This window comes from Lissotriton vulgaris, chromosome 2_1 (genome assembly GCF_964263255.1).
Source record: "Lissotriton vulgaris chromosome 2_1, aLisVul1.2, whole genome shotgun sequence".
NCBI lineage: Eukaryota > Metazoa > Chordata > Amphibia > Caudata > Salamandridae > Lissotriton > Lissotriton vulgaris.
This window is the reverse complement of record NC_141687.1, coordinates 1476038070-1476060092: the sequence shown is the minus strand read 5'-3', so window position 1 is coordinate 1476060092 and position 22023 is coordinate 1476038070.

Below are 22023 nucleotides of genomic sequence, written 5' to 3'. Positions count from 1 at the left end.
TACAATGGGAATCTCCTTCTTGTGTGAAAGCTTTGCAAAGCTTTCTAGGCTTTGCGAACTTTTACCGTCGGTTCATTCAAGGATTTTCTAACATCATCCAACCTTTAACTCATCTATTGAAGAAGGGAGCGATCTTCAAGTGGACAGATCCTGCTGAGCAGGCTTTCCAGACTTTGAAAGCCCGTTTCTCTACTGCACCTATTTTACGCCACCCCGATGCCACTCAGTCATTCGTGATGGAGACTGACACCTCACATTATGCTATTGGAGGCATTCTATCGCAACAAAATCCGGACACGGGCCAACTGCATCCGGTAGCCTACTTCTCCCGGAAATTGTCCTCCAGCGAGATCAATTACAGCATCACGGATAAGGAGTTGTTGGCTATAAAGCGGGCATGTGAAGAATGGAGACATCATCTTTTGGGGGCTAGACACACGGTTGAAATCTTTACCGACCACCGTAATCTCCTTTTCTTGAAAAGTGCGAAGGCGGTAACACCTCGCCAGTTGCGGTGGTCCTTGTTTTTCTCGGATTTCGACTTTGTAATAAAGTATCGCCCCGGCCCTCAAAACGGCAAAGCAAATGCCTTATCAAGACCGGAATCGGTAGCACGGGATCAGCCTTTGGAGGTAGAAGATCCCCCCTTACTTCTTTACAAGGCAACATTCAGCCCGTCTGTATCTGCTATTACATGTCCCACAGAATTCTTGAGACACGTCCCAGAAAAAAGCGACTTGGTAGATGCACCATCCTGGATAGCCAAAGAACCCTTACAGAGGTTATTAAAAGCTAGACTTCTCTTCAGAGACAAACAGTTGTATCTCCCCGAGCATGAATTACAGAACCAAGTACTGCAATGGACACATGATTCCTCTTTGAGTGGACATCCAGGAATCCACAAAACGTTACAGACTACATCTAGGTACTTTTGGTGGGAAACGATACGGAAAGACATTGAAGAGTACGTGGCCAAATATCCTATATGCATTCAAGCTAAAGCACAACATCAAAGAAGCAGCGGATTGCTACATTCTATACCGGTACCTCCAGCTCCATGGCACACAGTATCAATGGATTTTGTCGTAGAAATGCCTCTCAGTTTCGGCAACAACACTATTCTAGTGGTAGTAGACCATCTAACCAAGATAGGTCATTTTATTGCACTGAACAAGTTACCCACATCAGGAGAATTGGCCTTAGTTTTTTTGCAAAACGTAGTACGTTTACATGGCATTCCCTCTGTTCTTATTACAGACAGAGGAACACAGTTTACCTCTAAATTCTGGAAGGCTCTGAGTGAGGTTATGAAAATTGATGCTCGATTGTCAACGAGCTACCACCCATAGACAGATGGTAAAACAGAAAGACTAAATCAGACACTAGAGCAGTATTTGAGATGCTTTACCCTGCAACAGGAGGAGGAATGGAGAACGTTGTTGTGGATGGCGGAATTCGCCTACAATAACACGACTCATTCTTCTTTAGGATGCTCGCCCTTCTTTTGTCTTACTGGCTATCACCCCAACTCCATGCCTTTTGAACAGCCATGTCCTTCTTCCCATCCTACCATACAGCAACATCATGAGCATCTACTGTCTGTTTTACAGGATGCCAAAGAGCATTTGGCGGCAGCCAGAAACCGCGACAAAGCACAGGCCGACAAGAAGAGAACTCCTGAGCCAGCTTATGTATTGGGTAATAAGGTGTGGTTGAGTACCAGACACTTGAAGCTTAAGGGAAACACTCGTTTGCAACCTAAGTTTGTAGGTCCGTACCCCATCACGGCCGTGGTTAACCCGGTAGCCATGAAATTGAAGCTACCTTCTTCCTGGCACATTCATCCCGTGTTCCATGTGTCCCTGTTGAAACCATATGTGCAGGGGACGAGGCCGGTAGCCAGACCGCAGCCTTTGGACATAGAAGGGGGAGTCGAGTATGAGGTGAGAGCTGTACTCGACTCTAGAAGGGTGAGGGGTGCTTTGCAATATCTGATTGATTGGAAGGGGTATGGACCTGAGGAGCGCTCTTGAGAACCACTCACTAATTTACATTGTCCTGGGTTGTTGAGACGTTTCCACTCCAGGTACCCTTCCAAGCCTGGTGGCCCGCCGGGACGTCGGTCATTCAGAGGGGGTTCTGTCACGAATTAGGCTCATTTAGCGGGACTACAGTTCCCAGAATGCTTGGTGGCTAGTCTGTTGTCACTATCTTCTGCTTTCCCTTTCTATGCTTCCTATATCTGCTTCCGTGAGTAAGCCCTCGGTGCTTTTCACCTGTGTTTGGCCGCTTCTAGACCTTGCTGGAGAAGACGTGTTTGTTATCAGACATTGAATCCCGATTTCCTTTCTTTACACGCGGGGTTACCGCGCTTCCTGGAGGTGTTTAGCTGACGGCGTGTTGACCTTTGAGCCGTGCTGGGAGCCGCGCAGGGAGCCTTGCCTTGCTGTATACTGTCAGAACGGGAGAAGACTCGAATCCGGATTTCCCTCACCTCGAGTATTCCCATGTTATTGGAACTAAGGCTTGCTGTTGCATAACATTTGGAGAGTGCCTTTTTCTCCACTATTTTTTCTGTTTGGTTAACATCTTCCTGGTTTTTGGGCCGAACATTTGTATTTCCTCGGAGCTGTTGAGAGGCTCGGATTTCTTTCTTGAAGAACACTGCAGCAAGACCTAGGACAGGTCGTATTGAATTTCCAGAGCTTAGTCTGCACTAAGATCAGTAGTGTTCTTATTTAACTGTGAGTGACTACGGAGACAATATCCTTCTCATTCTTGAACTGGGGTTCTTGGGCAGTTCCCTGCATCTCTTGCTATTTACTTTATTTTTGTTCTATTTTTGCCCTTGTTTCTGATGGAGTGACTGTGAAGCCTTGTTATGTAAGTGTACTTTAATAGCATCGTATATACATATAGAGGTGATATTGACCTCCTAGAAAGAGTGTGATTTTCGTGTCTTTGTGTCTCTATACAGGAACCAGTATGCAGATCCACGGCTTGGTGTCTCTCCTGTTGTCGAGCCCTGTAGACTGTTTAAGGCTGCCAGCCCTTTATGTTTTATTTATCCACTTTTCCCCTTCCCTGGGTGAGGTCCTCCTAGGCGAGTGTTATACTAAGACTCACTTGAAGTGCCGCATCTAGGGAGGAGAGAAACTAGCAACTACATCGCTCCCCCTGTACCTGAAGCATAAGGTTAGTCAATCTGTATAAGTCGTGACACAATGTATGCAGTCTTCTATGTACTTGCAAATTTGTCTTTTATACGTTCAATTTACCAGTTTGTATCCTTACACTTACACCAAATACTCTGTCACTGTTGTTTTAGTTTTGTAGTGTCTCATTCATCGGTATGTAGTAATCCATTCACTACATTAAAACACTAATGGGCACATATACAATAACTGGCATATCCCCAGGAATATGTCAGTTATTGTGCTCTGTGACACCACCACCATGGATGTGCTGTATTTACAATGCGGTGAACCATGGGACAAAAATGGCACATATATGTGAAGTATCTGTGCTGTAAAGGTGGTGCTTTGTTTGAGTTATGTTGCAAGTAGAACGTATCTCCAGCAATGCTCTGGGGGCCCTATGCTTAGACTGCTGTGTCAATCCTTACACCTGCTTCAAGGTAGTGCAGGGTTTTGACACAGCATGAGCCCCAAAGTGACAAAGTGAAATCTTGTATATTTCAGTCAGCCACTTTTAGGAGGTGTTCTAGCGCCGGAACGCCCCCCCTATGTAGGAATGTCTCCATCTGGTACAGGCTTTTACTATGTGACGCACCTCCCAGATATGTCACATTCTAAATACCACATACCATGGCGCATCTTTTGCACCACCGCTTCATCAGAAAAGTGATGCAACGGCGGTGTAAAAGAGGCACAAGGGTGTTGTAAATCTGTCTCTAACAAACACTTACAAATTCTCCCAGGCAGTTTCACTAGCAGTGCATTCTTTTTGAATTTACTTTTGTTATTATTTTACATAAAAAATATGAAATGTAACTTTAAAAATAATATAAATATAAGTATTTATAATAAAAATTACTATAAAAAGAAAGAAATATAATAATTAGTATATTTTAAAATTATCATTTACAAAACCTTAGAAATTCACTGAAAAAAAACATTGGTTTCAGGCACTTTATAGTTAGGAATTAGCATCTAAAAAACCTTAGAAATTCACTGAAAAAACCATAGGTTTCAGGCACGTTATAGTTAGGAATTAGCATTTAAAAAACCTTAGAAATTCACTGAAAAAACCATAGGTTTCAGCCACGTTATAGTTAGGAATTAGCATTTAATAAACCTTAGAAATTCACTGAAAAAACCATAGGTTTCACCGATGTTATAGTTAGCTGGACATTTCTCTCATACAAAACCATTGAAATTTCTCCGTTATAAATAGTTTAGCTAACTATAACTCGCGCGCCCGCAATGCACTGCTAATGACGTCACATATTACATCACTCATGACATGGTCAGTGACATCACTCATGACATCACTGATGTTATCTCGAATGACATCTCAAATGACATCACTGATGACATCACTCATGACATCATCCAGTGAATGTGTGTCTATCTGAAAAATAAATATGTTTTATATATATGAATATCTAAAGATCGAGGGAAGAATAAATGAGCAAATAAGTGTCTAAATGGATGTTTTTTTTTGTAAAATTGATTGTGTAACTGACTTATTAATTATATCTTAGTGAACACATGTATTAGCGAGTAATGTTTAAATATGTAAATATCTGTATCAGTGTCTCACTTTGTGTATAAGTGGCTGCATGGGTTGGTGAGTAGATACATGAGTGTCTATATGGGTTATTAGTTGGTTTTTTGAGTATGAGAATGAGTTTCTGTATGGTTAGGTGGGAATATTACTTAGCGCATAGATGCATGAATGACTGACTCACTGTTTGTATATGTTTTGAAGACAGCATGTGTGCAGCACTGTATGGGTGGATGGGTGTGTGTATGGGTTTGTTAGTGAGTGAACGATTGTCTCAATAGTATCTATATAAGTAACTACATATGTTTTTAACTAGTATATGTGAGTATTGATGTATATAAGTGAGTATGTGTGAGAGTGTGAGATTGGAAGAGTTCCTATATAAATAAGTATGTGTTTCTATAAGTGATTGTTTAAGAGAATAAGTATGTGTATGTTTCTGTAGAAGTACGTGTGGTGTGTGTATAGCTATATATGCAAGTAAATGGATGTTTGATAGTTTATTTGCATGTGTGAGTATGTGTGTGAGTAACTCTATGGATGAGTATTGTGTGTAACAGGATGTATAGGTGTATGAGTACATATGATGAGTGAGTACATGTATGTGTGACTATATAGAACTGTTGGTGAATGAGTGGATGTGTATGTAGATGTTGGAATTATTGAACAGTTTGATGTAACTGGTATTGGTATCTCCATTGTTTTGAAATGTTTAGTTTCTATTTTTCAACGTGTATCAAAGGTTATATTACGCTGAGAGGAGGCCTGCCACTCTTTCACAAGGATAATGTCATCAGAGAAATATGTTGGCCCTTTTATTATATATTCACTGAAAAAACATAGGTTTCACACATGTTATAGTTAGCTGGACATTTCACTCATACAAAACCATTGAAATTCCCGTTATAGTTAGTTCAGCTAACTATAACTCACACGCCCGCAATGCACTGCACTGCTGATGACGTCACATATTACATCACTCATGACATGGTCAGTGACATCACTCATGACATCACTGATGACATCTCAAATGACATCACTGATGACATCACTGATGGCATCATCCAGTGAATGTGTGTCTTTCTAAAAAATAAATATTTTTTATATATGTATATCTAAAGGTCGACGGTAGAATAAATAGGTAAATAAGTGTCGAAATTGATGTTTTTTTATAAAAATGATTGCATATGTGACTTATTAAGTGTATCTTAGTGAATACATGTATTAGCAAGTATTGTTTAAATATGTAAATAGCTGTATCAGTGTCTCACTTTGTGTATAAGTGGCTGCATGGGTTGGTGAATAGCTACATGAGTGTCGATATGGGTTATTAGTTGGTTTTTAGAGTATCAGTCTGAGTGTCTGTATGGTTTGGTGGGGGGTAATACTTAGTGCACAGATGCATATGGCCGGGATGCCCGTCACCCCCTCCCAACACAATCCCCAAGGATGGGAAGTCGGACGCAGGCTTGAACTTTTGGAAGGCGGGAGGGAGTCACCCTCCTGGCCGTATTTATTAAAATATGAAACAAAATTTAAAACATTAAATAAAAGTTTCATAATCATGTACAATTTTACATTTATTACATTTCGATGAAGACATGTTCTTTGGCTAACCTTAACAGATCTCTAATACAAAGGTTTCCTAGCCGAGTCTAACATCCTGCAAAAGCATACATTCTAAATTAAAATTGTACATCCTAGCATTAAGGGCCAACGGCAAGGTCTTAACCGGTGTCAGATCCCTACTACCAAAACTCTCGCCCTCACGGTGTGAGTGGCGCATGCGCAGAGGACTGTACCCTCATTGCCAACTGTAATTTCCCTTGTCGTGGTGGGGGCCCCCTTTCCACTCGACGCCATCTTAAAGGTCGTCCGAGTTCCCGTGTGAGGTATCTGTAGGAAGGACAGCGTGGACTCCCCCCCCATCCCCACACTCTCTATCCGCCGTCGCGGATATCCGGCCCCCGGGAAATTAGTAGGAGGGGCATATAGCCGCCTCCTCCCCTGGGAGGGGCCTATGGCCGTCTCCCCTTAGGCGACCCATCCTTAGTGGGTGCCGCCTCCCCGTGGGAGGGGCCAATGGCCGCCTCCCCCTGGGCGCTACCATCCATTCTGGGTGGCGCCCCCCTCTAGGGACCTTGAAATTACTGCTCACTGATCATGACCTTACCGCCCGACCAAAAGAATAAATACGACAGTTGTTTACCTACTAAGGAAGGAAGAAATTCATCATACCCAAGTGTATCAAGACTGTTTACTCCTAAAAAGAAAAAACAGTATCCTACAGACAGAAGTCACACCCTCAACTTAAACATTACTTTACTTTTCTACAAAGGAAAAAAAAGGGGCCTAACTCAGCAAAACTTTATTACAAAATAAGCATTGCCATAAGGGGCTGGTGGGAGGGTCAAAATTGCTGCTTGTTCCGTCGAGGGCTCACGAGCAACGAGTGGGTGCAGCCTTCAGAGCACAGGAACAAGAGGACGCTTCTTCGGATTTCCGCTCTATTTATTCTTCTGCGGGAGGGCGTGTACCCTCCTCCGGAACGCCTACTGGGCGTGGTCATCGGTGTAGGTGTCTAGGACAACCCCTCTTGGGCGGGAAAAAGGCGCGCCCCGGCTACGCCGCTTCGGGCATACCAGCCGAGACACGCCCCCCGCCCAAAATGGTTTCCCGGGAGGATCGAGGCACCCAACCATACGTTCGGGGGGACCGAGTGGTCGCCCCTTTCCATATGGCCGGGATGCCCGTCACCCCCTCCCAACACAATCCCCAAGGATGGGAAGTCGGACGCAGGCTTGAACTTTTGGAAGGCGGGAGGGAGTCACCCTCCCGGCCGTATTTATTAAAATATGAAACAAAATTTAAAACATTAAATAAAAGTTTCATAATCATGTACAATTTTACATTTATTACATTTCGATGAAGACATGTTCTTTGGCTAACCTTAACAGATCTCTAATACAAAGGTTTCCTAGCCGAGTCTAACATCCTGCAAAAGCATACATTCTAAATTAAAATTGTACATCCTAGCATTAAGGGCCAACGGCAAGGTCTTAACCGGTGTCAGATCCCTACTACCAAAACTCTCGCCCTCACGGTGTGAGTGGCGCATGCGCAGAGGACTGTACCCTCATTGCCAACTGTAATTTCCCTTGTCGTGGTGGGGGCCCCCTTTCCACTCGACGCCATCTTAAAGGTCGTCCGAGTTCCCGTGTGAGGTATCTGTAGGAAGGACAGAGTGGACTCCCCCCCCATCCCCACACTCTCTATCCGCCGTCGCGGATATCCGGCCCCCGGGAAATTAGTAGGAGGGGCATATAGCCGCCTCCTCCCCTGGGAGGGGCCTATGGCCGTCTCCCCTTAGGCGACCCATCCTTAGTGGGTGCCGCCTCCCCGTGGGAGGGGCCAATGGCCGCCTCCCCCTGGGCGCTCCCATCCATTCTGGGTGGCGCCCCCCTCTAGGGACCTTGAAATTACTGCTCACCGATCATGACCTTACCGCCACAGGCCGGATAGTTGACCGACTATCCGGCCCCCCCAACTCCTCCTAAAGGTCATGCTTCCTCAAACCCCTTAGCCATGCTATGAAGTCTCCTATGAGTAAAACATTCCCCTCCCGGGACAGGTGAACCCCATCATTCAGATACATGTGATCACCCCGAATACACCCATGAGGAATGCTATGCAACTGCGCAGAGCGAAACAATCTACCAATTTTATTGTTTACCTTCTTCACCGAATGGTTCAGTGCAGACACCGAAAGGCCCCCCCGCCATACTTTCCTGGGAATCATGTGGGACCAGGCAATCGTGCACCCCGGGATTCTTTTTGCCAACCAGCTAACAGCAGACAAAACTTGTTCAAACAACACTCGTCTACCCAGTGTCACCAAGTCATTGCCCCCCAGGTGTACTATGACTACAGATGGCGGTGACCTTCGCCGCCCTAAGAGACCCTCAACAAATGACTCGAATTGGTCAAAACAGAGCCCGCCCTTCCCATGGAAGGCCACTCTGTACCCGTATTCCCCAGCTGCGCGAGTCGCGTCACCTGCTTTGAATACGTCCCCGGCGCGCCTCACGTATGAGTGGCCCACGACCCATACCACTCTCTCTCTAGACGGTGATCCATGACCGCTGGACTCCTGGTACTGGGTCGACTGCAAATTCCGCCCCGCGTGACAGGCTCGCGAAACTGTAATTCAAACAAAAGACAAGAAGCGTGAGTGCATGTCAATTGACTTTACAACATGTGCAATCGCACATACCTTCTGAAGCAATTCGAGGACCATCGTCCCAACTTTTTCACTACATCCGCACTCTGACCCCTGGCTGTAGCCTCAGTAGCAGCCCCTATCCTAAAGGAGTGGGTCCCGAAATCGCCCGGGTCCTTACCCGCAACAGCGACCGTCAGTGCTAGCACCCTCCGGAACAGAAACCTCGTCAGTGGGGTGCCATCATTGTGCCTCAGCAAACTCCCCCCCCATGTATCCGCCCTTAGTGCCAAGTACTCCTCTGTACACATTATCGGGCACGTGGGGGTCCCTCGCACGCGCTGCACAACAACACTATTTCCCGTAGCCCCCTGGTCGGTCTTGGACCTGGCTATCGTGACTACCATCGAATCACCCTAATTAGGATGTGATCCCTGCACAAGCCTCCCTCAACGTCTTTCTTATTCCTTGCGACCAGTTCGCTTACCCGCATAGCCCCATGGAACGCTAATGCGAAAGCTGCCCGGAACAGAACTGCCTCGTACTGGGAAGAGCATGTCTTGACTAGTTTCGCCATGAGTATGGACAACCTTTCTAAGCCAATCGGGCGCCTCTCATCTTGCTTGCGACCCTCGAGGCGCTGCCAGCCGCGAAGGGCTTTTTTCACCAAAAAGGAACCTGTTGGGTCTTTTATGCCATGCACCTGCGCCATGAATGAAATGGCCGCCCTATGCCTATTGGCCGTTGCCGCTGATCGGCCTTCCCTGTGTAGTGCTACCAAGAACCTCAGGAAGGATTCCTCCTGACCCCAGTTCTGATTCCCTGTCGGACCCAAAAATGTGCAATAGGAACGAAACGCTCCTTCGTATGCTATCCTCGTCCTGGGGGCTAAGCTTGCTGCCACGAGGTCTTGTAATCCGGGGCACCGATTAGCCAAAGTGCTTCGGGGAATGGTGCCGCCACTAGGTCCGCTGTAGGTAGATAACCCCTGAACGCCTGCATAGGTGAACGAGAGAGTGCATCAGCCGCATGATTCAGTACACCCGGCACATGTTTCGCCCTGAACTGTACATTCAGTCTCATGCAAAGCAGCACAACTTCTTTCAACAATCTCAAGATCCATTTGCAGCGTGCTGCCTGTTGGTTAATGCATTCGACAACAGTCATATTATCTGACCAAAACACCACAGAGCGATCTCTGAACTCGTCTGGCCATGCCATCAGCGCTACAAAAATAGGGAATAGCTCCAAGAACCCAATGTTACTTGTGAGACCGCTGGAGTGCCACCAAGCTGGCCATGTTTGCGCCGACCATCGGTTACCAAAAATGGCGCCAAATCCCACGCTCCCCGCCGAGTCAGTCCACAAACCTAGCTCGTCTGAAGACGCTGGCGGCTTGCTCCATACTACTCGACCGTTGAAGTCCGCCAGAAATGCCAACCAAATGCGCATATCCTGGCGAACCTCTGCAGACAGTCTCGTACGGTGGTGTCCTTCTTTGAGACCAACCATAGCCTCTGCAATAGAGCGTGAGAAGGGGCGCGCCATTGGTATAACTCTCAAGGCAAAGTTAAGCTGACCTACCGTTTGCTGTAACTGGTGCAGGGTCACTTGCTCCTTACTAAGGCATAGCTTCAGGGAAGCCCTAAATTTGGCTACCTTTCCCACTGGCAAACGGAAACATCCCTCCACAGAATCGAGCTCAATCCCCAGAAACTCCAGTGAAGTAGATGGTCCAACCGGCTTACCTGGTGCCAATGGGACTCCAAACTCCCTCATGAGGATGCAAAAGTCATGTAGCGCCTGCGCATATTTTGTGTCGCCGGCCGCTCCTAAGAACAGGAAGTCATCTAGATAATGCATAACATGCCTATGCCCTGTGGCCTCGGTGAAGGCCCACTCTAGAAAACAGCGGAACTTTTCAAAATAGGCACAATAAATGGAGCAACCCATCGGCATGCATTTATCCATGTAATAACTCCCTTGGAATGCAAAACCTAGCAAGCGCTGATCCTGTGGGTGTACCGGGAGCAACCGGAACGCCGATTCGATATCCGATTTTGCCATCAGCGCCCCGGGGCCCAGGCGATTTAACATGGCAACGGCATCATCGAATGATGCGTACCGCACCGAACAGACTTCTGGGTCAATGGCCTCGTTCACCGAGGAACCCCTTGGAGCGGACAGGTTATGTATAAGCCTAAACTCCCCCGGGTCTTTCTTCGGGACCACCCCTAACGGGGAACAGATGAAATCCGCCACCGGTGGGCGATGAAAAGGCCCTGCCACTCGCCCCAAGCTGACTTCTTTCGCAATTTTTCTCTCTACCACACTTGGATTATGTTGCGCCGATAACTGTTTTTTACAAAAGGAGTCCCCTCGAAAATCCCCCGCCGGGATGTGGAAGCTGTGCAAGAATCCCTTCCTCAACACCCCAGCGGAGACATAATCAGGGTATTTGTTTAACCAAGGAGTCATAGCCATGAGATCAACGGGTGTGGGCAATTGGTCACAACGATCTACCTCACTCCTGCTTGGACCCTCCCTTTCCTCCCGCCCCGTTATTTTTCGATCTACATGAACTCTCCGGGTGTGAGGAATTCCCACAGCCCGCACACACATGCTTGAACCTACATGTTCCTTGCGGTCTGTTACAGTTGCCTCGATTGAAGCCCCAACAGACCCCCCGCTTTCCACCATCCCCGCCGGTTCTGGGCTGGTGATCACCACCGGCGCCTGCTCGAAAGGGCACCGTGGGCTTTTGGAGGGAAACCCCCAACCCACTACCGCCAGGCGAGGATGTACCTGCCGCCCCCGGCAGGAGCTGCTTATGCCATGAGACCGAGTCGAGGCAGTCCCATGTCAGAGAGGCATCATATTCTTTTGCTTTTCGGAATTTCATGTCGTAACCTTTCCATTCCTCTCCCTCATACATTGCATAGAAATTCATAATACGAGTTTGATAGCAAGACAGTTCAGTTAATACTTCGGGTTTACGTTCCCCCATAACTGCAGTAAATATTGCAAAGGCCTTCGCCCAATTCGTTATCGTTTCATCCACCCTGAACTCCGCCATCTTGGCGCGCCACACGCTCGGGTGCCACAAATCTTTCTGGGTTTCGGCGTATTCCATCTCGCGATGGTCAGTCAATAACAGAAACATATTAACATACTTGTCTCCCCATATCAACTCTTTTGTGGCCATAGGGATGTGCTGTGCCACCCTCTCCCGCCTTGAGGGTAATGAGCCCTCCCCCGCCATTGGCAAAGCGAGCTTACCCGGTTCGGTCGTTGTTCCCGCCGTTTTCTCAAAACCAACTGCCGGTCCTACCGGTGTCACCTGTGGAGAAACAAGAGGAAGATTCGCCTTCGCGGCATCTCGCGACTGCCGCAACTGCTGGATTAGTAACTTGGCCTCTTCGGCCGTGTCTCCGGGCGCCTTGGCACCCCCTGCTTTCTTATTGAGCCATGCGGCCAACTGGGTGGCCAATTCCGGAGGCATATCCTCATCGTTAGCGGGGGTAATCACAACCGGGATCGGTTGACCCGCGTCTGGGATTGGTACCGGGCCGTCAGCTGGTGTGACCGGGGTGGCTGGGGGCACCGCAGGGACCGGGACCTCCCCTGAAACCGCCCTCTTTTTGACCTGCTTCCTTCCACCCTCGGGGACGATTCCCGGCAAGGCCGGGCCTATTACCTTCTTAGGGTTACCAGGATTGCTCAGTGCAGCCAGTTGCTTTTTGACGTCCGCCAGGCCTCGACCGATCGACGGGACTTGTCCGAGTTTCCGCTCCATGCCAGCCATTCGGTTCATCAACAGGCGTAGCACCTTATCCGTCTCGGAACCCTTTCCTGCTTTCTTGCCAGCCATGGTTTCGATTTATTGGATCCTTAGACGAGCAACGAGGTCCTGGACTCTTCGCCTTCGAGTAACTGAAAGAAAAACAACAAGATTACAAGTTCTCAAAATTGCTGCTTGTTCCGTCGAGGGCTAACGAGCAACGAGTGGGTGCAGCCTTCAGAGCACAGGAACAAGAGGACGCTTCTTCGGATTTCCGCTCTATTTATTCTTCTGCGGGAGGGCGTGTACCCTCCTCCGGAACGCCTACTGGGCGTGGTCATCGGTGTAGGTGTCTAGGACAACCCCTCTTGGGCGGGAAAAAGGCGCGCCCCGGCTACGCCGCTTTGGGCATACCAGCCGAGACACGCCCCCTGCCCAAAATGGTTTCCCGGGAGGATCGAGGCACCCAACCATACGTTCGGGGGGACCGAGTGGTCGCCCCTTTCCATGAATGACTGACTCACTGTTTGTATGTGTTTTGAAGACAGCATGTGCGCAGGACTGTATGGGTGGATGAGTGTGTGTGTAGGTGTGTTAGTGAGTGAATGACTGTCTCAAAAGTATCTTTATGAGTAACTACATATGTTTTAATCTAGTATATATGAGTATTGATGTATATAAGTGTTTATATGTGAGAGTCCGAGATTGGACGAGTTCCTGTATAAATAAGTATGTGTTTCTATAAGTGACTGTTTAAGAGAGTAAGTATGTGTACGTTTCTGTAAAAGAAAGTGTAGTGGTGTGCGTATAGCTGTATATGCAAGTAAAACTCTATGAATGAGTGTCGGTGTGTAACAGGATATATAGGTGTAGGAGTAAATATGATGAGTGAGTACTTGTATGAGTGACTATATAGAACTGTTGCTGAATGAGTGGATGTGTATGTAGATGGTGAAATTACTGAATAGGTTGTTGTAACTGGTATTGGTATCTCCATTTTTTGAAAATTTTAATTTCTATTTTTGAATGTGTGTATCAAGGGTTATATTACGGTGAGAGGAGGTTTGCCACTCTTTCACAAGGATGATGTCATCAGTGATGTCATTTGAGATGTCATCAGTGATGTCATGAGTGATGTCACTGACCATGTCATGAGTGATGTAATCTGTGATGTCATCAGCAGTGCATTGCGGGCGCCAAGTTATAGTTAACTATAACGGGGGGATTTCAATGGTTTTGTGTAAGTGAAATGTCCAGCTAACTATAACATGTGGGAAAACTATGGTTTTTCAGTGAATTTCTAAGGTTTTTTAAATGCAAATTTTTAACTACAACGTGTGTGAAACCTATGGTTTTTTCAGTGAATTTCTAAGGTTTTTTAAATGCTAATTTTTAAAAATAACGTGGGTGAAACCTATGGCTTTTTCAGTGAATTTCTAAGGTTTTTTAAATGCTAATTTTTAACTATAACGTGTCTGAAACCTATGGTTTTTTCAGTGAACTTCAAAGGTGTTGTAAATGATCATTTTTAAATGTATTAATTGTTATATTTTTATACTGATTTACTACATTATATTAAATTATTTATTTTTAGATATTTTACTTTTTAAATTACATTACATATTTTTTATATAAATTGAAAAATAAGTGTTTTTAAAAATATTGAAATTGTAATGTATATATTTTTTTAATTTATATATATTTTATATAGCAGGCAATGATATCCTATGGAAGAAAATTCAAGTTAAATGTAAGTACAGTTAAATTTACTTTTCAGGAACAGTAGTGAGCTGAAAGATGCAGCACTGAGGTCTCTCCTGAAAACAGGTGAGTAAATCAGAATTCGTATTTCGGCTGATTTTACAGGAATTTTTTAAACTTCCAAAACTCCACACTTAGAAGAATTTCCAAGTAAAAAATGTCAATGTAAGCCTATGGAAGGAAATTCAAGTTACTGTAACTACGATTGGAATCTTTTTTTCAGGATCAGTAGTGGGCTGAAAGATGCAGCACTGAGGTCTCTCCTGATAACAGGTGAGTAAATCGCAATTCGTAGTTCGACTGATTTTAGAGGAATTTTTTAAAGTTCCAAAACTACACAATTAGAAGAATTTCCAAGTAAAAAACGTCAATGTTAGCCTATTATTATTATTAACGAATTTTATATAGCGCCCGGTTACCCTTGGGCATCCCCGCGCTGATCCAAAGGAAGACACTGCCACTGAAACACAAGAACTAGACAGTAAATAAATGGGTTTTTAAAAGCTTACGGAAGCGAAGAAGACTCGTTTCCGAGCGTAAGTACAAAGGCAGAGAATTCCATAGCATGGCCACATTCACAGAGAATCTTCTACCCCCAGTTCTTGCCTTCTTCACCCTCGCAACCTGCAGCAGACATTGATGGTCTGAGCGAAGGGAACGAGAGGCCTTATACGGCTGAACCATGTCCCCCAGAATGAGTGGACCTTTCCCCTGCAGGATTTTGTGGGCCACACAGAGTGACTTGAATTTCACCCTGTCTCTGACAGGGAGCCAGTGTAGCGCCTTCAATGCAGGGCGGGCCGATTGACGCTTAGGAAGGCCCATCAAGAGCCTGGCGGCCGCGTTCTGCACCTGTTGCAGTTTGTTCAGGGTAGATTCTGGAGCACCCAAGAACAACGCGTTGCTGAAGTCCAACCGCGAGATGATAAGCCCCTGAATGAGCAACCTCCTGGAAGCCACTGGAAGGAGGGGTAGGATCTTCCGGGCTGATCGAAGCAGGCCAAAGCACACGCCAGCAGTCTTCTTAGCATGTGTTTTAAAAGAAAGGTCCTGCTCGAGCCATACCCCCAGGCTCTTGATCTCCTGCTTGGGGATAGGTGCTGGACCCAGACAAATGGGCCAGCTGCTGGGAGAAAGAGATGACAAAGAATTCCCCAGCAGCATCAGTTCCGTTTTGGAGCCGTTAAGCTTGAGGGCTGAGCTGCACATCCACTTGAAGATCTTATCCAGGCACGTGTGCAGCCGGTCGGGATAGTAAGCCGACTGGGAAAGGCCTACCACCAACTGGGTATCATCAGCATAGCTGATTATCTTGATACCCAGAGGCAGTACAACACTCTCCAGGGGGGCCATATAAACGTTGAAAAGGGTAGGGCTCAACGATGAGCCCTGTGGCACACCACACTGGAGAGGTAACGAAGATGATTTCTCGTGGCCTTCCCACACCTCAAACGACCGGCCTTCCAAAAAGGAAGCAAATGAAAGGAAATTCATAGTTACTGTAACTACGATTAAAATTACTTTTCAGGATCAGTAGTGGGCTCAAAGATGCAACACTGACGTGTCTCGTGATAACAGGTGAGTAAATCGGAATTCGTAGTTCGGCTGATTTTAGAGGAATTTTTTTAAGTTCCAAAACTCCACACTTAGAAGAATTTCCGAGTAAAACATGTCAATGTTAGCCTATGGAAGGAAATTCAAGTTACTGTAAGTATGGTTACATTTACTTTTCAGGGTCTGTCCTGGGCTCAAAGATGCAGCACTGACGTCTCTCGTGATAACAGGTGAGTAAATCGGAATTCGTAGTTCGGCTCATTTTACAAGAATTTTTTAAAGTTCCAAAACTCCACATTTAGAAACATTTCCATGTGAAACCAGTCAATGTTTGCCTATAGAAGGACATTCAAGTTACTGTAAGTATGGTTACATTTACTTTTCAGGGTCGGTCCCAGGCTCAAAGATGGAGCACTGACGTGTCTCGTGATAACAGGTGAGTAAATCGGAATTCGTACTTCGGCTGGTTTTAGAGAAATATTTTGCTCAATAGTGAAGGAAGGGGGCGGGGCCTGAGGACACATGTGTGCAAACACGCCCTGTGGCGCATTTTAGGTTGGGGAATATATTCCTCTTCAATCCTGAGGTCACCTTTGAGCCAACTAGCCCATCAGGTACCTCCAGTTTGCGCCCGGGAGCTGCGTTGTAGAGAGGTGTTCAGACAGCACGCCCCCTTTTTACAACACTCTGCAACGCAGCTCCGTGGCACTTACTAGAGGTACCCGTTGGACTAGTTGGCCGCTAGGGGACCTCTGGATTGAAAAGGAATATATTCCCCAAACTAAAACGCGCCACAGGGTGTGTTTGCACACATGTCACCTCAAGCCCCGCCCCCTACCTTCACCACTGTGCAAACATGCCCCGTAACGCATTCTAAGTTGGGGAATTAAGTCCCCTTGCATACTGGAGGTCCCTGGGGGCCAACTAGCCCACCAGGAACCTCCAGTATGTGCCAGGGGACTGCGTTGCAGAGAGGTTTAAAGAGGCCATGCCCCTTTTTACACCTCTCTGCAACGCAGCCCCCTGGCGCTTTTTCAGAGGGGGAACTAATTCCCCTTGCATACCGGGGGTCCCTGGGGGCCAACTAGCCCACCAGGAACCTCCAGTGTTTGCCAGGGGGCTGCGTTGCAGAGAGGTGTAAAGAGGCCACGCCCCTTTTAACACCTCTCTGCAACGCAGCCCCCTGGCGCTTTTTCAGAGGGGGAACTAATTCCCCTTGCCTACCGGGGGTCCCTGGGGGCCAACTAGCCCATCAGGAACCTCCAGGGGGCTGTGTAGTCCCCCTTCTTTTTCTTTCTTTTGGCCCTGGGGACCCCATCGCCCAGGGCCTGCCCCCAATTTTTATTATTATTATTATTTTTTAATCAGGAAGAGAGCCACATGGTCCCATGGCCTTTTTCGGCCCCGGGGACCCCATCCCCCGGGGCATGGCCAAATTTATCATTTATATTTTTGTGGAGGGGGCTGCATAGCCCCCCTCCTATACTAACTTAAGGCCCCGGGGACCCCATCCCCCGGGCCGGCCTTTTTTATTATTTTTATTTTTTGGAAGGGGGGGCGCCTGGCCCCCCTCCCAGGCCACTTCTGCCCCAAGCCCCCCACAGTCGCTTTTCTGTATGGGGAGCAGCTAACATGCTGCTCCCCATACAGAAAAGCAATCTGCTTTGATTTTTGAAAGAGAGAGCAGGTTTCCTGCTCTCTCTTTCAAAAATCAAAGCAGTTTGCTGTTGTAGGGTGGGAGCTGCGAAGCTCCCGCCCTACCATAGCAAACAGCAGTGTCCCGGGGTGGGCACCCCGGGACACTACAGGAGCCGGCCCTGGGGGGTGGCGGTCCCCAGGGCCATCAAGGGCTCCAGGAGGGGGGCCGCGCGGCCCCCCTCCCAACATGTACGAAGCCCCGGGTGGTGGTGGTCCCCAGGGCTGGGGGTTCGCCCCCGATCCCCCTATTTGCATATTTATTAGTGCCCTGGGGAGGTGGCGGTCCCCGGGGCGTGTGGGGGGGCTTGAGCCCCCCACACAGGTTTAATTATAAAAAATAAAGCACCGGGGGATGGCGGTCCTTGGGGCTTGGCACAAATATTAAAGCCTCGGGGGTGGTGGTCCCCGGCGCAGCCGGGGGGGCTGTGAGCCCCCTGCATACTTAGAAAAAAAGCCCCGGGGGTGGCGGTCCCCGGGGCTCGGGGGGCCTTAGAGGCCACCCATCACTAACAACAGAGCCCCGGTGGGTGGCAGACCCTGGGGCTGCGGGGGGCTCTATGCCCCCCGCTAGCATAATAACTTTGCTTCGGGGGTGGCAGTCCCCAGGGCAGTGTGGGGGGGATTTGGTCGCCCCCACACTTTTTATAAAATATGCCACCGGGATTTGGTCCCCCCGGGGGCTAATATTAAAAAAATCACACCGGGTTTTTTGTTTTTTTTCCGTGGGGTACGCGTACCGTACGTATACCCCGCAATTTAAACAAAAAATAATAATTTTTGGGCCTTGGAGGTCCTTGTGGGACCCCCTGAGCAGGCCTAGGGGGTCAGGGTGTGTCTACACTGCTGCCTTTGCGTGTTTTCCACCATTGTTTTCCTGCTTTCTTGTGCCTCAGTCTACCGAGGCACAAGATGGCTGCCAACACTTTCTGGTTTAGAGTGTTGACTGACAGTTGACATCCAATTAGCATTCAGCTCGTGCTCGGGAAGGTACAGAGTACAGTAAGCTTACAGTAAGCTTACCGTAACACCTCCAATATATATCTATTATTTTACTTTTAATTTACTCAGGAACAACAAAAAGTGTGATCTGCGAACAGAACTCTACCTTTTTGCCAAGTTTGGTGTAATTCCGTTCAGCCGTTCGGGCTGTAGCCCTGGCTAAAGGTCCTACGGAAAATTGCATGGGGAAAACACATTTTGGGACCCCCTTTTTTCTCGGCCCGCTTCACAAATCACCCCCAATCTTTCAGGGAAGGAGCGGAGCAGGCCATTTTCTTGGAGAAATTCACAAAGATTCGTCCACCGGCGCCAAAGTTATTCCAAAAAGAATGTTGTGGATTTCCTATGGAAAGTAGGTTTTAACTATAACTACCAACTGGCGACCGCCAGTAGGTAATATATACACCTTTATATGTCTCCAGCACCTGATATTATTTTCCAAGGGGCCTCGGCTTTTAGGCTCCGGGGATCTTCTCTAAAAGCGACCATTATGGCCATGGACATTTTCTAACACTGGGAAGAAAGCACTGTACTATAAACAGAACTTAAACTCCATTCTTATCATTTTCCGAATCCGTCTATTCCTAGAACTTACTTAGGGCCTTAGTACCAGTTTGGCAGTCCGAGTACGATAAACTCGGTGGTCTGACCGCCGCATTTTAGTTGCGCAGACTGACTTCAGGAAGACTGCCTCTGGACTGCCAAGAATGCCAGCAGATTGCCAACCGCCAAGGTGGCAATCAAGGAAAGGCAAGCCACCATAGGGCAGGACAGGGGAGCTGCATCACCATGCGTATTACGAGTTGCCTATTCCACAAATGGACCACAGCGGTCTGACCCCCTGCTTCAAGGTGGCAGTGATGAAGGATTTGGGGTGTGTACTCACCCCTTTCTTCTTCTCCCAGGCAGATTCCAATGCAGATCCCTTTCTCCAGGCTCCCCTTCACAGCAGTATCTTCACCCCAAAGATTACAACCTTGTGTGCAGCGATACACAGGTGAGTTCTTTTTGAATCTGATACCCATTGCCAGGAGTGCCCGCGTATGGACCGAACCCCGTTAATGGGTACATGGTATTGTCCCACATATATCAGGCATATGTGTGCATCCAATACATATGCAGTCGAAATGCACACACAGGCATCAATATATTCTGTAATATTACTCACCACTGCTGCAAGATCCCCTCCTCAACACCATGGCCCTGTGGTAGACTTGTAATACGGCAGTCTTTGGACCTCCAGCACCTTGTGCTGTTGGCAGGGGTGGACGCGGGCCTATAGAGATCAGACTGCCAACCTCGTAATAAGGCTCCTAGTATGGTGCAGGGTTACTTCAGATATACCTGCATGGAGTTCCACGCTATTCTCTTATGGTAAATATTCTGTAAATATAAATTAATTTATAAAATATTTCTGTACTATAGTTAGTTAGGGATCATATGGAGCTCATGATTGAATGCTTTCCCTGCTTACCTTGCTATCAATATCGTACTGGCACTGTCTCGTGATCAGTTTTTATATGTACTCAGAATAGTTTTTCCCTCATTTCTCCGATTTCTAAAAGGGATGCTTGCTACTGCTGTGTCTGGTCACTGCATGATTCACCTGCTGTCTGTCAATTGAAAACATTTTTTAGAAGCAGTTTTTTTTTTTATTCTACCTGCATGTTTACTATGTTAAGAAAATGTGTCTGCAATACTACTGCCCACATTTTTTTTTATACCAATCATCCTTTGGATTAATCATGAATGGATGGTTACTATAGTATCATTTAGTATTAGGTCAGCAGTTTGATCTTTAATACTATTACCCAGAAACCTTACATCGAATCGCCCTTGGGATTCATCATAAATAGACGGTTACTATAGTCTCATTCAGTATCATTTTTATCCAATAGCAACCAGGATGTACCTCCTCAAATTAAATAACCAAGGTTGTTTGTTTTCCTGCTATACTGATGCTTAAAGCTTGCTGTAAAAACGTTTGTAGGTGGTATGTACTTGATTATTGCATCCAGTCTCTCACCTCGTGAGACTGTCTAATTCTTTCTTCCCGCATTGTCTCTCTTGCTTTAAGGGCTATTGCCATTTTTAGACTACTTCCGGTATTTATATCTAATAACTTTCCTGCATCTTGTGTCCATGCGCACTTCCGAATTGTCTCATCTCGTGGCCACTGTTATGTCCGGCAATCAACCTAAATCAGGAAATTACTGAAGTTGTCCTATTCACTTCTAGATATCCATACATATTTTAATGTACTGTTAATATCGGATTGTTCCTGCAGTGGTCTCTCAAGCCCAATTGGACCAACTCCCTCATGATGAATATCGACAATTACACCCATCTGTTCTAGCATGGTGTATGACCCAACTGAGTTCCCTGATATCTCTCCCCATGGCCGTTTGTATCCATGCAGTCAAAATAGTTTGATTTGTGTTTCTCCTACCCCACATTTAATATCTATATAAGGTCACCCAGTTTCATTTATATTCCATTATTACAGAGAGATTCTATTTCTTATACAGAAGTTTGTCACGACCACAGATCCACGGCCCCTTCCACAACAGTGTAATACCCACGGTCTGTAAGTTATCATTTGTTTCTTTTCCACAGCACCCAAATAGGGAGTGTGCTTGCAGCATGTCGTCCAGGGAACCTCATTACTTCTCCTTAGGCAAGGTCTTTTGCTTGTTTAAACAAGAGTTATCATGTTTTTACTATTATTAAAGTACTGGAGATCTAGATTCACTTGGTTCTCCCTGATATTACCGTATTAGCCTCACCCATTCCTCTCTATTATTTAAACCATATTTATAAGTGCTGAATTTTGACATATAAAATTGTTCTCTTTTTTTCTTTTACTTTCTAGATTCTCGCCTCTGGCTGTACCTTTTGTATTCTCAGTGATGAACTATTTTATTTCAATTTCTTTGTGTTTATATTCCAGCCAATGTCAACGAGAGGGTCATTTTTTCTCATTGTCTTAATTGCTGATCTATGCTCATTTTACTTTAGTCGCATCTCTCTTCTAGTTTCCCCAACATAGATTTTGCCATATGGGCAGACGGTAAGGTAGACTACGTTTTTAGTTCTACAATTGACCAGGCTATTGATACAATGAGATTTTCCACTTCATTCTTACTTATCACTTTTCATAACAGTTCCACAACTTGCACAAGTGCCACTTGGAAAATTCCCTACTAATCTGCTGCTGTCAATAATGCTATCTGGATGCATGCTTTTAACCTTTTTGTATGTT